This window comes from Ruditapes philippinarum, unplaced genomic scaffold, assembly GCF_026571515.1.
Source record: "Ruditapes philippinarum isolate M1 unplaced genomic scaffold, ASM2657151v2 ctg188_1_1_1_1, whole genome shotgun sequence".
Lineage (NCBI taxonomy): Eukaryota > Metazoa > Mollusca > Bivalvia > Venerida > Veneridae > Ruditapes > Ruditapes philippinarum.
In genome coordinates, this window is record NW_026853980.1 from 123,661 (window position 1) to 142,781 (window position 19,121).

A 19,121-nucleotide genomic window follows, 5' to 3' on the forward strand; every position below is an offset into this window, starting at 1 on the left:
GATATACAACACAATTAGTCAGTGCCCTCCCTTTATTATCGTTAACTGTATATCGTATATTTTTAATGTATTTTTCTTTTTACTTTTATCAACACTTTTTGTGAAACTTTGGTTTTGAAAGGATTCATAGTTCTCTTAATGTACTAAACTTGCCATTTTAGATTATTTTAAATATTTAAGAAATAGTACACAGCACCGAATACCACAACGCATTAATGTAACCGATCAGTCAGCCAGCAAACATTTAAGGGCCAGTTACACAGACAGTCGGTCCCCAATCGGTCATTTAATTTCAAATTTACTCGCCGATATGATCGGTTGTCATGCGTAATTTTATTTCTGGTTTTCTGTGTAAACGGCCATCGGTGACAGAAAGCAAACTCAAACGGGGTTGGATCGGTGATAAAAATGCTGAATACTATCGGTTTTTATCGTTTGTAAATCGGAGCTAAATCGGGCGTAACGCTGATTAATCGGTGTTTGATAGCTAGTCATCAGTGGTTAAACACTTTCCGTCAGATATGACCGGTGATTCATATTTGGTTATATTTGTCCGATCGGCGATATCGGTGATTAAGAGCTTGCATATCTCGTGATATAGGTTGCTGTCGGTTATTTGTAAAATATTTTCACCGATCGAGAATTTTAAACATGTTTAAAAATCCCAATCGGTAATTTTTCACCGATAAAACTTATCTTTCCCCAATAACAGCTGATAGGTGGAAAACAGGTGACCAATATAGGTGATATCGATGTTAAATACTTTGTCATCGATTCACTCCAAAATTTGGCTAAAAAAAACTACCGATCAATCACCGATGGCTCTGTGTAACTGGGATGTAACGGACCGAAGCCGATATATTTTCCAGACCTCGTCACCGTGAGTATTAGAATATGATTTTTTTTACAAAGAGTGAGACTTAAAAATATTGGAATACACACTAAATACCGTATTCCGGTATGTACCGGACAATGAGCTTGAATGATTAAAATTTTATACTAAAATCTTGAGGTTTCACCCGCCGAAATCCAACTTAAACGTCTAATTCATCTATTCACACAAATTTATATACGGCAATGAATGAAAATTGTAAGAATTGGCGAAAAATCTTTGAGATCATGATTTCTGCAAGCCTCTTTTACTCCAACACTGTAATGAGTTAAATCTTTTAAATGGCCTGTTGTAAATATGAAAATAAAGAAACAACAAATCATGTAAGGTATATTATATTACAATAATAATGATTTGAAAATACATGTATATATTAACACAGAAATTAAGATTTCTTTGTCAAAGCAGTCACGCAAACAGAATGAAGAAACACAAATAAATTACCCACATGATCGTGTTAAACACGCACATTAAGAAATCTGAAAAGAACAAGAATTCCTCTAAACCATGTCTCTAACATGTATCCAAAAAGCAAAAAATTTTTTAAAAAAGATCAATAAATAAATAAAATACATCTCGCATCAATTGTTGATGCCAAAATGAACTAATAAATTACGTTTACAGAATCAGAATACTTTTATTGATTTGAACCATTTCTGAATCGGTATCTAAAGTAACATCTTTCTCATTGACACACATATGAGGAATTTTATACTGTTAAAGCAATGTCAAAGTTTCTTCTTTGTAACCATTTATTCAGATATGGATTGAACTATATTTTTTACACCACGAAATTTATATCCCAATTGATGTATGTTAAGACCATCAACTTTTGTTCAAAATTTAAGATCATTCGCTCATTCCGTTTGTCCAGAACAATTATTCTAACTTTGAACTTTGAAAAATGACCCACAATTGAAAAAAGTTGCAACCCTTATCACTAGAACTGGTCAAAGAATACCTAAAAATACATTTTTTTAATTTTTCTGAGTATATTCTTTTGCGTATCTTACTGTTTAAAGTGCCTGCCCAAACATATCTATTTAAGAATTTTGTAGTTAATTTTATGGTTGATTTTAGGCTGTTTGGTACTCAGTGAACTTTTAAATTACACAAGCAATATGATAATGTTGTGTAACATCATTTTGACAACGACGAAGACACTGTTGTCTCTACGGATATTAACGCAGACGATAAGCTGTCAAGGATTTATTGACAGGAAATATATGATAGGACCAACAGGTGCTTAGGGAATATTGAGGTAATTGATTTATTGTAACATAAGGATATTTCCAAAAAGTACTTATGTAGTTAATTAATTGACTACATAAGTACTTGTAGGAAATATCCTTATGTTACAATGTAGTCAATTAATTATGTAGTCAATTAATTATATCTATAAAGTTACATGCCTACCAGAATCACTTTTTTACTTAGTCTATTGAAATGATTATGGAGGAATACGATAAACAATAAAGTCCGTTGACTTTTATAATGGAAAACAGAGAAGTATAGTAGAATATAACGAATACAAATGAGCCGCGTCACGACAAAACCAACATAATGGGTTTGCGACCAGCATGGATCCAGACCAGCCTGCGCATCCGCGCAGTCTGATCAGGATCCATGCTGTTCGCTATCAGTTTCTCTACTTGTTATAGGGTTTGTAAGCGAACAGCATTGATCCTAATCAGACTGCGCGGATGCGCAGGCTGGTCAGGATCCATGCTGGTCGCAAACCCATTATGTTGGTTTTGTCGTGACGCGGCTCAAATGTCATTTTTTGACCTGTTTAGCTGTTTCGATATTATACTGTAGTATGTCGCGGTTTGAATGAGTCTGTACATGAGGGATAATGAAAAAGGTGCACCACCCCTCACGCTGCGTAGCACCGACTTGTGCTGGACTTAATTTTCAAAACGTTCTGTACTTGAATCAATGATGCCGAAAGACCAGAACTTATAAAATAAAATATATTAACGTGATCCTTCAGAAACATTAAATCGACAAAATTACATGGAAATTCCTGACTCGGTTTGATTGAGTCCGTACATGAGGGATAATGAAAAGGTGCAACATCCCTCACGTCCCTAGCACCGACGTGAGCGGGACTCAATCTTCAATTCTCAATGTGCCTGAATCAATGATCCCGAAAGACCAGAAAATATAATAATATAACAACACTGAAGTGGAGTACCATTCATGTTTTTATACGCCAGGTTTTTGGTATTGTCAGTCTACAAAACTAATGACAGTTTTATCTGTGATTATAAAGCATGATCGTCAGATATTACACCAAATTACTAGTTCGCAAATTGTTTCAGTAACCAGACACTAAATCGTCCCTTGCTGAATGTCAAACGAGTTTGCTGTAAACTTGCAACGTGGAAAATAAATTTTAAATATGCATTTCGATTTAATTAGATTTTATTTATATATATATAAATGAATTTAATTTGACTTGTAGCAGATTGTAACTTAACAGCAGCCCACGTTGTCTGTTACAGTTCTAAATTTAAGTGATCATTTAGTTACGAAAAGTAATAAATGTTTATAGCCAAATTAGAATTAAACGTTATTTTGAAACCATTATTAGTTCATTATAAGCAGAACATTTGAGCCGTGTCATGACAAAACCAACATAGTGGGTTTGCGACCAGCATGGATCCAGACCAGCCTGCACTTCCGCGCAATCTGATCAGGATCCATGCTGTTCGCTTACAAACCTTATTACAAGTAGTGAAACTGATAGCGAACAGCTTGGATCCTGATCAGACTGCGCTGATGCGCAGGCTGTTCTGGATCCATGCTGGTCGCAAACGCACTATGTTGGTTTTGTCGTGACGCGGCTCATTTTCTGTCGTTATTACATATTATATATAAGCTACTGTATATCTTAAATAAAACTTATATACGCATTTATATTATCGTATATCAAAACTAATAAAATAAAAAATCGAGAATAATTGTTGCCTATATACAATTTTATTGAGATTACAAAAATATCTTCCATCGTTATTGCTTTATTATAATCATACCGAACTCGTCAGGATTAAGTTTTTGTCTATAATTAATTACAAACTATGTCCAAATTAACACAAGGGCGTTAGTTCAGTTAGGAGACCATAACCTCAAGAGTCCTGCTTTTTTATCTACAGCTTACTTGTTTTGAAAATAAAAAATGAACAGCTCTTAAAAGAACTTTTCTCTATAACGGTAAATCGTGTATTTTACTCGTAATAAAAACCTGGTAGTTGCTTTATTCAAAACTTTCTAAATTAAAACTAAAACAAAATTCGTAACCAAAAAAAAAAAAAAAAAAAAAAAAAAAAAATAATAATAATAAGGAACGAATAAAAAACACAACAAAAAAAGACGTTAACTTTTTCTGAAAAAGGCAAAAAGTCGAAAGCTTAAGAAAAACGTTTGTTTTCGTGGAACTGATTACATGTATATCTTTTTTATGTATAACTTAATAATTTTGAACAGTAGAAATCAACAATATAGCTCTTAAAAAACTAGTCTCTATAACGGTAACGTAAAAACGCGATAGCTGCTTTATTCTGTGATATGATGGTGGGAACCAATTCTCTGACAATTGCTAACAAGAATATTTCATCGTTAAATTAGTCACGCAATCCCAACCCTCGTCGTATAACAACAGGCTTTTAAATTGTGCATTAAATTTGCAAGAACTAATTTCTTTGGAATTCTACAAAGACATACTATCCGACTGATAATTAATCTTGACTTAAAAAAGTTAACATGCACTCAAAATTGAAACGTTTACTCAACTCCACAGGGAATAGAGAAACGAGCAGATTCAACTATTCTTTAAGCATATTAGCTGCATGCATTAATTTTAATTCTCTAAAAAAAAAAACTTTGTGCTCAATAGGTTTTTTGAAAACTTGTGTTTTAGCTAGTTTTAGCTCACCTGAACACAGTGTGCTCAAGGTGAGCTATTCTGTTACCCCTGTGTCCGGCGTCCGTCTTCTCTCGTCTGTTGTCCGTCGTAAACATTTTTACTTTAACGACATCTCCTTAGTCACTTCACCAATAGTAATTTAACTACACAGGAATGATCCTGGCATGGTTCCCTTCAGAAAATGCTCCAATGGATTCGGTCTGCTGAACAAGATGGCCATAAGTTCTTAAAGTAGAACAAAAAATGTAATGACATATTGTCTTAAACCGCCTTAACTTAAGGAAATGTTTATTGGACAGTCCTTTACTGAAATTGCTAAAAATGGTTCCAGTCTGCTGATCAAGATGGCCACTAGAGCTAAAAAAAAGAACAAACTTTAAATGACATATTCTTTTAACTCTTGTGTAGATTTTGATGAAACTAAATAGGAATGGTCCTTGGATAGTACTCTATAATAATTGCTAAACTAGTTTTCGGTCTGCTGAACAAGACCGCTGTCGGAGCCTAAAAGAAGTAAAACGTGTTATATGACATTTTATTCCAAATCGTCCGATAGATTTTGATTAAATTTCACAAAAATGACTAAACTTGCTAAATTGTTCCGGTCTGCTGATCAGTTGGACTCTAGAGTTAAAATAAAAACTTAAAATGACATAATTATTTTCCTTAATTGTTTGGTCATTGATGAAACACTACATGAATGATCCTTTGATAGTTTTCTATATTTAAAGTGCTCAAATGGCTCCGGTTTGCTGAGAAAGAAAATAGCACTTTAAAGATACAATGCATTAATATACATCGTGAAAGTTCAAGTGATAAAAAGAACTTGATAGTTGCTTTATCGTTTAATTTGATGGCCGTTACTAATTCTCTGACAATTGCGAACAAGAATATTTCATCGTTAAATCAATCACGGCATCTTATGACATTAAATTTTCAATTTAGTATTTAATTGCAGAAACTTATTTCCTAGGAATTCTACAAAAGAAAATATAATCCGGCTGATACACTCGCTGTAATAAAGTTCTAACTCTTAAAACACATGTGAAAGGGGAGATAAGTAAGTCTACATACGTTGTTCCTAATTGTCTCCCTTTATAGTGCTTTATTATCCTTGTGCGGAGAATATCTTCGAGAATGTTAAAGAAACTTGATTAAAACTTCACTCAATGACTGATACCAGTGAAAAGGGTGCATTGTTCAATTTTGTACTATTTTAAAATATTATTTTGATAAAGTTTGTCCAGATAATTAATTTTAAATGTCAGGAAAATATTATCCCTCGGAAGCATTAAAAAAGCAAGATTACATGAAAATTGCAAACTCTGTTTGCAACATCCATCACGCCCACTAGCACCGACTTGAACGCCTAAAATGTGCTGGAAACATTGATCTAATTTGACAATTAGTATTAAACTTCATACTGTAATAGAGACTAGTCAAAAAAGTGCAGTGTAAAATAACCGTAACTTTACATAACATTTTTTAATTATCTACATTTGTGGTAAATATCAATGCTTGTCCAAAATGACTAAAAAAAGTACTGAAGCAGTTTGATTAACAAACATCCATTGACTGTTTGAGAAGTGGTCCCTTAGGTCAAGGTCAAAGTTTCGATACTGATAAAATTGATTTTTACAGGTTTGGTCATGAAACTCTTTATAATGGCTGATGCCTTTTATTTTCGGTACACCAATACATTTGGTTGTCGCCTTTCTTTTGGATGGATTATGAATTCCTGGAATCAAAGTCACTTGTGCTAGAAAATGATTTTTACACTTTTGTCCTCACAGCTTTAATTGCCTAATAATGCGCATTGAATATATTAAAGATGTGCAGGTTTGGGGAGCATCCATCGCGTTTAATGATATTTTTAATAAGGATCGATAATAAACAGTTTAATGAATCTTTAAAAATTTGACTGTGCAAGGTATATTTTCAGGTGTTCAGTTTGATTTGATTGAGTTGTAAAGGTTTTGGGAATTATGTGAATCTAATCTATATTTCATACCCTGCTTTGCTGACTAAATAAAGAAAATTTATCGATGAATGTGTACACAGTATCTATGTTGTATCAATGATTCACTTGTCTGGACCTGAATAACAAAACTGTTAACTATTCAGACCTTAAATAAAAAGAAACACACAGAAGTTGTAGCTCCTTCGTTAAGCTCAAAGCTGACACACACACACACGCACGTATGCACGCACGCACGCACGCACGGAACGAAGCAAAAATGCAAACAACTATTCCACACTATTGTACCTGTACAATACTTTTTTACTATTTTATTTGAGCATGTTTATACAAAGAATTGAATTGATTTTGTTTTTCAATTTTCCAGCAAGTTCTTATATTTGCATCCCACGCTGTCTAAGACAATTCTGCTATTACGACTTTATTTGTTAACGAACAAAAATGGGCTTTATAGCTCAATTAAAATTAAAATATATTTCTGTAAAGAACTTATTACTACAATTATGTTTGAAGATTGGAAACATTATATTGTGTTATTGTGTAACACTACACTAAAAATATTTGATATTAAGTAATAGATATACCATTGAATACTGAAATGGCACATTCACAGACATCTGTGAGTTCGTGGCTACGAACCGGAAACTTTCGTGATAAGGATACGCTAGAAAGACTGACACTTGATACAGATACCAGCGATGCGGACGTCGAAGTAGAAAGCACTACTGATATATTACTTGAAATACGTCGTGACGTGAAACGAATGGATAAGAAATTTGATTCTCTAGAAAAATGTGTAACTGAATTACAGAAAGAAAATGATATACTTAAACAGAGTAATGCAAAACTGAATTCAGAGGTAACAGAACTCAATAAAAGAACTTCTACCTTACAGGAAAGTATAACATCGACTGAGCTTAAGTACGAGCGTTTAGAATTGCAGCTCAAGAAAAATAATCTTAAGATTTTCGGTGTACCAGAAGTAGAAAACGAAACACAAACTATACTTGAAGAAAATATCCGCGAACTCATCAAAGACAGTCTAGGCGTAGATGATTCAAATATAAAATTTGATGACCTATATCGTAAATCAGGAAGTAGAATGGTTTTTGCTAGATTCGCACACTATGCTGACCGAAAAGCCATTCTCACAGCTTTTCGCTCAAAAAGAAAGTCAACTGACTTGCCGTTTCGTATATCAGAAGACCTTCCCCATAGAATTTCATAAGCAAGAACCGAATTATATCCATTTTTTAAAGAATGTCTGGACTCTGGCAAATCAGCATATTTTAAGTATGATAAACTGATTGTTGATAATGAAATTTTCACATATTGCAAAGACAAAAAGTTTCTGTTAAAAAATAGGAATTCGGCCAAAGCCCAAAATCGTGTAAATATGACAGTTTAAAATTGTGTTCATTAAATATTCAAGGATTACGTAAATACAACAAACACAACGAATTTATTACATTTTGCAATAAATATGATGTCGTCTGCATATGTGAAACTTGGCAAACAACGCATGATAACTATGATAATTTATTACCTGGCTTCACAAATTATGATTGCCCAAGAACATCAAAATGTTATCGAGGCTCAGGTGGAGTATCAGTCTTTATAAGGAATGAATTATGTAATAATGCCATTGTTAAACGTATATATCCGGAATTCAAAGAATGTATCGTCCTATATATTGATAAGCATATTGCAAAATTAGAAAAGAGTATTGTGTTATTTTTCTGCTACGTTGCACCAGAGAATTCACCTATTTACCAAGACAAGTCGGAAAACGGTATAGATATCCTTTCTCAAAAACTGACATGTATTATCTCAGACCTTGGTGATGTGTCCCTCATTGTAGCTGGGGACTTAAATGCTCGAACCGGAAACCTAGAAGATATCATAATAGATGACGACATTGATTACGTATTTAACACATGCACAGATTATCCAAGTGACATATTTAATATGAACAGAAAAAATCGCGATGAAAAAAGCAACCGTTACGGTATATCGCTTATTGAAATGTGTTGTACATTAGGGATTCATATTCTTAATGGACGTCTATTTAGAGATACATCCGGGAACTTTACATGTACAGCAAATGGAGGATTGAGTGTTGTTGACTATTTTATTGCGTCGACCGACATATTTGATCGTATACAAGACTTTAGTGTTGAAGACTTTGATTTATCAGATCATTTTCCGGTTACCTGTGAAATTCTACATGATACTGTAAACGTGAATTCAACGGAAATTCACTCATTTCCGAACCTTTATGAACATCAAACGTATAAATGGAAAGAGTCGCTCAGTGATACATTTATACAAAAATTCACACCATTATTTGAAACCTTTTATAATGATATTATTCAAGAGGAAAATATCTACAACACATGTACAACTTTTATAGACCTATTTAAAATCGCCGGTAAAAACATGCTTTTAAAAGTATATAAAGGTAAAAACAGAAGTCTTGAGGCAAATCATGAACAACCGCGTTGGTGGGACTCAGAATGTGCAAAGATGAAACAACTGAATGGACGATTATTGGAATTACGGTTATTGGAAATTATACTTGGAAGAATTTTACAACGAGTAAAACTGTAACCTTTGGCGACCGACGATTTGAATATGCAGCTCCGAAACTGTGGAACGATCTGCCGTCTGGTGTGAGAGACTCGAGCTCATTGTGTTCTTTTAAACGTGCACTTAAAACACACTATTTCAAACAAGCCTATGTTTTATCGTGAATAATCTGAGACAATGATTTTAGAAAACTGTGTGACTACTGTGTGATATCAACCATAATTTTACAATTTGTTTTAATTCTGCTAATATTTTTAAGACAGTTACAAATAATTAAGGTGTTGATTATAAAATACATTATTTCTAATTTGGTGTTTTAGAAATTTCGCTAGAATATTTTATCGTATGTTGTCGATATTCAATTATTTTAATTCTAAACGACTAAGTTAATACCACATGTTAATTGATTGATTCATATTCTTGTTCTTAGTATGTCGTAGATTTATTATGTGAATGCTGTTTTAGTATTTTAAATTGTATTGCTGTAATTAGTTATTTAGTTTTTATATCATTGTAAAACGGTAAATACCACATTTTAATTGATTGTCTCATATTCTTGTTCTTATTATGTCGTAGATTTATTATGTGAATGCTGTTTTAGTTTTTAAATTGTACTGCTGTAATTAGTTATTAGTTTATATCATTGTAAAGCGCCTTTGAACATGTATATGAAAAGGGCGCTATATAAGTTTGGTAAATAATAATAATAATAATAAGAAGCGCTGAAGAGCTATAGGTTAATTTCCAATAACCGTAAATTATACCATACCGAGACTATGGTATAATTTTCAGTTTTGAAGATCGAAGGAGTAAGTGTTTCTGGGCGGAGCTATAGGTTAAAACAGATACACCATTGGTGCGTTGACGATTTCTGGGTTTGCGTAAATTATACCATAATCACGTGACCTTTCTTATGCCTTAACCTCACGAGAGAAATCGTCAACGCAGCAATGGTATATCTATTACTTATACTTGGAAGAATTTTACATAAGAAGCGCTGAAGAGCTATAGGTTAATTACGTATAGACGCTTTGGTTTGAATTTAATAATTATGCTTGTAATATTTCAAGAGTCTTATCAGGAGAGAAAAAGGGTTGTCTTGAGTATTTTGTTTTGTTGTCTTAATGATTAAAAGATAATCGTTGTAAATTGTATTCTTTTGTGGGGGAATTTTTCTAATTTGTGTAAATATAACATATCTTATCTGATTTTATATTTATCTACATATATTGAAAACTGTAAGAAACACAGATTTACTTAAACTGTGACAATTTTACTAGGTCACTAAAGCTATGATTTAAAAGTGAACAAACGTGCTTAAGACCGTAGAAACTGATCACTTTTAAATGTGAAGATACTTCAAATATTTACAGCCTTGTATCAAACGTTTTAAGCTGCCATGACCATAATATCATGGAGAGGATTATGCATCATACATCCATTTATAGAGAATAGTGATTTTTATATTTCCGTTTTTTTGTAGAAATAGTGTGAAGTATATAAAAACGAAGTTGAGATTTATTCCGATAAACGGAGTTATGGAAAACTCTACTTTCTTAGAAGATACTATTACAAGTGTTAGTTGGCAGGCAATATTTAGAAGTACTTTAGGAATATTTAGTTAACAATTTTATGGATATACATAATCATTTAAATATATATTAAGAATAGAGCACAAATGATCACTATAATTGAAAATCTTCATGCTGACCCTAAATAAAAGATACTCTTCGGTTACTTATTAAAGTGACATTATGCCCATCCATTTGTATATATAGTAAAAAGGAGAAAGTCAAAATAAGTTAACATTTTCTCATAAATCCTGTCAATTTTATAATTTACTTCACATGAACGATAAATAACTCACTAGGCCCTGTGAAATGTGTGTTATGATCACTCGGAATGTATCTGTAACTTACAATTCATTAAAAGAGTGGGGCAGTCGTTTTATATGTTTAGGTAGATTAATTTTTTACCCTTAACATTTCCAAATATCATGTGTTGGTCAATCACAATTATAACGACCAGTCTAATGAAATACATAGTCAATTAAAGTCAAGTTGACAATGTAAATATTAGCATAATGTCATTTTAATGTTCTGATAAAAAAATGAATGTAAAAAGTATAATTAATATGGTATGGAAAGGTCAGTGTAAAACATCTAAGAAGAAATATAAGAGACAAAATATTAATAAGCAGTCTTTGCCACCCACAACGTCTAACAAATAAGAATACTGCATCCATTTATAAATGAGCAGTAAAAATCAATATAAATATCTCGATTCTAATTAAATGTCATATTGAGAGTATGTATTTATTAAATGAATTAATAAATGAAAATTTCAAGCAGTCTTTGCCACCCACAACATCTAGAAAAAAAGATTACTGCATCCATTTTGTAAATGAGAAGCAACAATTAATATAAATATCTCCTTTTAATTAAATGTCATATTGACAGTATGTATTTCTGAATGATTGTCGTTTCTTATTGCGTAAATATAAAAATGAATGATTTGTTCGTGACGTTTTAAGTAAAATTACAATCCTATGGGAACGCATGACATTATATGTAAATAATAGATTAACATAACAGCAAGTGGGGATATCGCATTATATTATTTATAAATTTATTATTAAAAAAGTACGAAGATGTATAGAAAATGTACTTTACCATGTTATGACGCAAAACATTGATGTTCCCTGCTAAATACCATTACAATTTTAGAGAAAGTATAAATTATCAGTATGTTTATGTTGCTCAAATAGTTCGTTGAAAAGACACGTAGAACGATATGATTAGTCTTCACAAGGAAGGAAGATAAGTAAAACGTTTTGAAATTATTATTTTCTTTATTGCTTTATAAAATTACAAACACAAACAAAAAACAAGGTAAAATAATTTTTTTCACTTTTCGTCGGTGATCGGTGACCTCAAATAATTTGCCTCCAATCGCTTTGTGATTGGGTCCTGTCAGGAACTTTGGTTTCTGCAATGTGAGGAAGTTTTCCGCGTAACTTATGTAAGGGTCCATGGTTCTGAACAGGTGCCCGCTCGTGCCTTAAATAATGTGCGAAGAGGCACCTGACGTCTTCCTTCACCATAAAAGCTAGAACGTCGTCGTAGGACCCTTTGAAATTAGTGTTGCTTCAAATCCAACAAAATAAACTCTATTTTTCTTGTAACATTAAGCTGTAAATTTTACATTTTATTTCTAAAAACTAATTTCTCTGGAATTCTACGAACTAATATCCGGCTGGTAATTAAATGCATCGTCATAAAGTTGACATGCGCTCAAAATTGAAACTTTTAATTAATTCAACAGGGAGTAGAAGACCCAGCGTATTCAGATATTCTTAAAACCCATCAATGGCAAGCATTATATTTCAGCTCTCTGACTTTATTGAATTTGTGTTTTAAGGAAGCCTTAAAATCCAGAACTGTATGTTTGCTTTTATGTTTATCGGTTGGAATCTGCGAAATACTTTTAAAAGCATGTTTAAATAATTGAACGAATTAAAAGAAGTGTTATAACGATATTGATACATAAGCTGTTTTGCCTAGACTGAACAATTTGAATGGAAGAAAATTATCTCCTTTTATTGATAAAATGCGAAAGTTGAATTCCTGAAGATAAAATCGAGAATTCATGACGTTGAAATGTCCCCATCGGTGTTTCGTAGTTGTTGTTGTTCTCCTGTTTAACGTGTGCCAAATTAAAGTGTATATATAAATAATATACAAACAAACAACAAAACTAAAGAAAAAGTGTTTAAAAGTAAAAGAAATAAAATCAGTGTATATAACATAACTAGCATGTAGTGTTCCACTTAATGTTACAATTATAAGTCTGGTAAATTAGCTTAGATTGGTTTTCAATTTATCAAAAGTGAAATCAGATTTTCGTTTAAACATTCAGGATAAATTCATCTTACGTGTTCAATCTGATTAACAAGGTACTTTTGTTGTACGTAAAATATTAGCCGACTGAAAGTCATAGATAACAGTACAGTTATATAAATTAATACCAACGGCTTTACTCTTTATAAATCATTTGGAATTAGATTAATTTGATGTCATCAAATCAAGATTTTGGAAACAAAAAACATGTTAGAAGTAACTATTTTTCTTTATCACAATTGACATACAAACAGAAACGAAAATTTTATTTTTATATGATCCTGATAACCAGATACATTGTTAAATGTGAAAAGTATTTTTAAAGACTTTTTTAAACGTTTATTCTATTTTCTAGGTTTCCGTTATTAGAACAAGAAGGAAAAAAACACAACAGAATTTAAGTAACTCACAACTGACGTTCTATTTTACAAAAAGTAATATTCTGTTAAAAAATCAAAAACCACGCAAAAAAAAATCATTTTAAACTATAACATAATAGATTTACAAATAGTCATTTACAAATAAATAATTATTGCATGAAGATGCTATTTACGGCTGTATTCAATGTATTGATTTAAGTTAAATATAACGAGGAAAGAACTTATTTGCTAAAAAGTACGTAATGGTGTTAATACAACGAATGACGAATATTGCGCATTGACTCGATTAAAACATTATACTATTGAGTTGAATCAATGTTTTGTTTCATTTCAAAAAGTCATGTACTTTCTATCCAATTTTCTCTTTAGTTTTGTTAAACTTTCTAAAATCTGTATGAATGACATCTGTTGTAATACTCATCAATGGTAATATAATAACGTGTGATTAGAAGTCATTGCATGACATAGTGTAATTCAAGAGATAAAGAAATAATAGAAAATGCAAAACATCTCAAGCATCGGTTATTTAATATTGATAATTGTTGAAAGCAAAACCCACCAAAGTCAAGGGAAAAGAATGTTACAACAGAAACAAATTGTTTCAGTGTTTCCAGTGAGAAGAAATTCATGAACGCTTTATGATACTAGTAGCTTATGGGAAGTTATAGGACTCATCAAATCGTACCTTTTTTATTCTTTTCATGGAAAAAACATCTACTGTATAAGGCATTTATATAAACTGATTACCGTTAAATAGTCTCCCCTTTTTACAGAATTAAGAATGGCACGTCTGTTGTAGCATTTAAGCCAATGCATGTCCAGTTGTAGTCACATTGGGTTAATATAAGTTTGCATTACTTGTAGCTTTTCTATAGACAATAAAATCAAGTTTCTGTTTGCAACCTACCATAGTTTTTATCAAGTTTTATCAAGGAGAATGTAACCTTGTCACATTATTCAGCAATTGTATAAAGTAAGAAAAATGACTTTTAACATGCATTATTATGTATGTTTGTTTGAATGTTGTTCTGCTTTCTACAACGCTTTTAAAACATGTCTGTCATGACACGGCGTGCAGTTCATCTGACCGACTTTCTTTGATAGGGTCACCTGTATTTACAAATGTCTTCGCCATTGACCGACTTCTTATCCCTTTTGACGGACAAATAATATTAAGAATTAAAATCTAAGATTAATTTCCATGAAGAATTTCGCCTCGCCCGATATTATCTAACCCTAACCAACAGGCCCTGGATGACTCAGCAGGTAAACACATATTATGTAAATTATCTTACCTTTATATGTTGCAAATTATATCAGCACGTTTTATAAGCTCTATCCTCAAACATGATCTTGCAACTTATATAAAACATTCCCAAGTCATTGTTCTGGAACTGTCTAGTACTTACAACATATGACGAAATATGTTCATTTTAATGACATGCTTTAACTAGCAATCATAATTGCCCTAAAATAAATTATCTTGTGAACAATATTGTACGAGGCCAAACTATAATCATTTTAAGTTGCTACAATTAACAATTTCACATAATTCATAATAAAAAATTTGCATAAAACTAAACAATTTTCTTAATTTCAGATTTGATATAAAAATGAGAAAACAAAATCAAAATCTAGCCAAACAAAAAGAAGAAAGAAAGACAAATATTGGAAGGAAAAATTGCCTCTTCTGGGGTTTAACCCATGCCCTATCGAAACCCTGTGTCCTCACTGAAAATGAATACTCTTTGTTTTTTTGTTTGTTTCATTTTACGCCTTTTCCCAACACTATTTTAGTCGTGTACAGGCGGGTAGTTTCCTAACCATCGTTCCTGGTGAGTTTCACCAGTACTAGATTACCTTTCTCCGAGCTAAACTACCAAAGCATATCCCGGGGATCAAACCCACGCAAGAGAGGTAACTGGATTAGAAGTCATCGACTCTAACCCCTCGACCACGGAGGCGGTATGAATACTCTTCAGAAATAGGTATCTAATACCTTAAATCACATTTTTAAATTTTCACCAAGTGTCATATTTCGGATGAGAAGTAAATATGTAAAAACACTTAAAATGTACTTGTTGTATAAGATAAAAGCGTTTATTTGAAACGCACTTTGTTTTATCAGCACCTGAGATATAAAAAAATCTAAACCACATGTTAAATTTCTATTTTCGTGTGTCTTACAAAATGGGGATACGATACGTTTGCATGCAAACCAGAGATGTTATGTAAAACTTATTTGAAAAGAAGCGAAATTATTCAGAAAAACATAAAAATAATAACAGAAATATAATCATATGACACGTGCTAGAATAATGTCACATGAAACGCACATTTTTTGCATAAAACGACATGATGGTTAGAAAAATAAACTTGTTTATTCACCCAAACCATTTTTGCACATCTACATACACAGCGTCTTCATATGTATTTGTATAATGGTTTGATGTTAAAAGTTAGGGTTGTCACGGTTAGCTAAAATGATAACCGTTTAAACGGCGACCTAATAACAGTGTTAAACGTTTAACGAACAATACTAAATGGATTCTTAGATTTTTTCACATTACTGATAAGATATCACATTTTGTTTGTATTTTGTTGTACTTAACAATGATCACAACATATCCCATTATAGATGACTGTTGTTTAGAATCGTACTGTACACGATAAGATAACATGCAATCGTGAAAAATACAACTAAAAAAACAAACAAACTATCATAATTATCATATCTTGTAAATGCAATGTTTAAAATCAACCTTAAATTCTTCAGCTGTTAATCTACTGCTAACATTGGTTACCGATTATTGAATTTTCTAACCGGTTTTTGGCTCAAAACCAAACGAAAACTAACTCGTTTAAACAGATAAACGTGACACCCCTTGGTCTGCTTATATCAGAAGATACCTATTTTGGGGATTTCAATATACAACATTTTTAAAATTATAGGTATTAGTACGGTCGTGACCGTTTAAAATTATTTGGCGTCTATTAGGGGTAACCACTATATCTCTTACCTTCCTGCAATCCAAATCGAGCCATGAGTTATTATTTAGGAGTTGGACAGTATTCTTCAAATTTAGCAGTAAGTTTGGATTTTGGATTGAAGCCATCAATTGCGGACTGGTGGGTGGGGTTAGTTGTACGACAACTTTGCAGAATATACTATTTTAGGGTAATGGAAGTGTGGACAAGACGGAGTGCTTGGATTCGAATATGTTAACATTTAAGTAATATAGATATAAACATAAATAATATTTTAAATTATATGTTTTATGTACTTAGGCTATTATTAATATGGTTGAAGGACACTCATTGTCGCTTGAACTTGAAGAAAGGAAGAAATAATGGTAGGACATAACTAAGAACTAAACGATGTTTTAAACATGAACCTGTTTTTGAAGGTATGGCGATATAATGTACTATTTCATTATATAATTGTTCCAGCATACTAGTATTCGGTGCGAGGTATAATTGGGATGGGGCGGGCTTTGAACATTGTCATGCTTTTACAACTGCTTTTATATAGAGGCTATTCGTTGCCAAAAATCCAGCCTTTGAAACCTGACAATGCATACTTCGGTTCTACTTAACAGATTAGTAAAAATCTAATTGCCGATCAGAGAGATAAATACTGCACTTGTATTAAGCATTTGGATTATCTCGATTTTTTAAAATGAAAGCTGTTAACATGCAACTTAGATAAATTGCAAACTGTATTTATAAATGTAAAACTTCAAATTTGCAACATGTTAAAATGTAATCGATAGAACATACACAACACGTTTAATGCTGTGTAAGCATGACGTTGAGAATGTAACTGCATCAGTGAACACTCTCAGATTGACAACACCACACTTTCCTTTTACATTCTAACGCGATTAACATTTGTAAACGATTTTGCAACTTCCATATATGGAATTATCACGGAAATAGACGAACATTAATAGGCAGAGCCAATTTTCACGAAAGCAAAATGTAAAGAGAGGTAACTCTTGCTGGTACAAAAATATTTTAAATTATATAAAGCTGTTAAAAATTTCACATACATCAACTGCATTACAGTTGACTTTGATTATCCTCTGATTTTCTTCAAAACTTATTCTAGAACAGGATATTCAAGTAAAGCGAAATTGGTTAAAATGTAATGTAACAATATAACAACGTTTGTACTGATAATGAGCATAATAATATGCAAAAACTTAAGTTGGTGAATTAACATAAGGGAATGTTTCCCATATACAAGGACACAAACCACTATAAGTGGCATCTATAGGGTTTGTGTGCCAACGGTAATGCTCGTACATTCAGCAAACAGTACTAGAACGCGATACATGAAAATCACTTTTGGCAACACGAATAAAGAGAACAGAACGATAAGCCTGTACCTTCTTTCTCTAAAGGACTATATTTGGTTGTAGAAAAACCCAAATGTTTGATCAAATTTGTAACCACGGAACTATTCAAAGTTCCGTTGAATAACCAAAAACTTGTGAATTTTTAACATTTTAATGTTAAAATAAATATTCAGTGTATCCTACCCTCTCTGTTTACCTCCATTGGGAGGTATTTTGAGCCATAGGATGTGATTTAGCCTTTTATTATTAAATATATGTAAGCTAACGTAGGTTAAGGTCTTCTTTTATGCATTGTACCGAATCAATAACAGCTCTAAAATATGTGTATACATGCTGTCAATAGCTGTTGCCTAGACTTGCTGTCTATCTGATTAAAAGAAGAGAACTATTTTCATGTACATCAAATTCTACACAGAATTTTTATTAAGTTTTGTAAGTGATGGCATTCTTTGAGATAAAATAAACAAGCTATACATGAATTGATAATCAACATTCATACATTTGGACTCATTAGAATATTATAAATGACAAGTAAATGGGAAAATATATCTATACATTATAGTAAAAATAAACAAGAGGGCCAAGATGGCCCTAGATCGCTCACCTGACCCATCAAACTCATCCGAAAAATTACCTAGACAAGCAGTCTGACTAAGTTTCATGATAGGTGAGTCAAAATGTGACCACTAGAGTGTTAACGAGATTATCCATTTAGCAGTGTGACCTAGTTTTTGACCCATATTTGAATTTGACCTAGAAATCATCAAAACAAACTTTAAGACCTATTTCCAGGATATTTATATCATAACAGTAGCCACTAAAGTGTTAAACATATTTTTCTATTTTTAGCTCCTGTGACCTAGTTTTACATTCGAGATGACCCATGATCGAACTCATCCGAGCAATAACCTAGACAAGCATCCTGACCAAGTTTGATGATAATTGAGTAAAAAATGTGACCATTAAAGTGTTAACAAGGTTTTTCCATATTACGGCATTGTGACCTAGTTTTTGAACTCAGGTGACCCATATTCGAACTTAACCTTGAAATCATCAAAACTAACAGACCAATTTCCAGGATATTTGGATAAAAA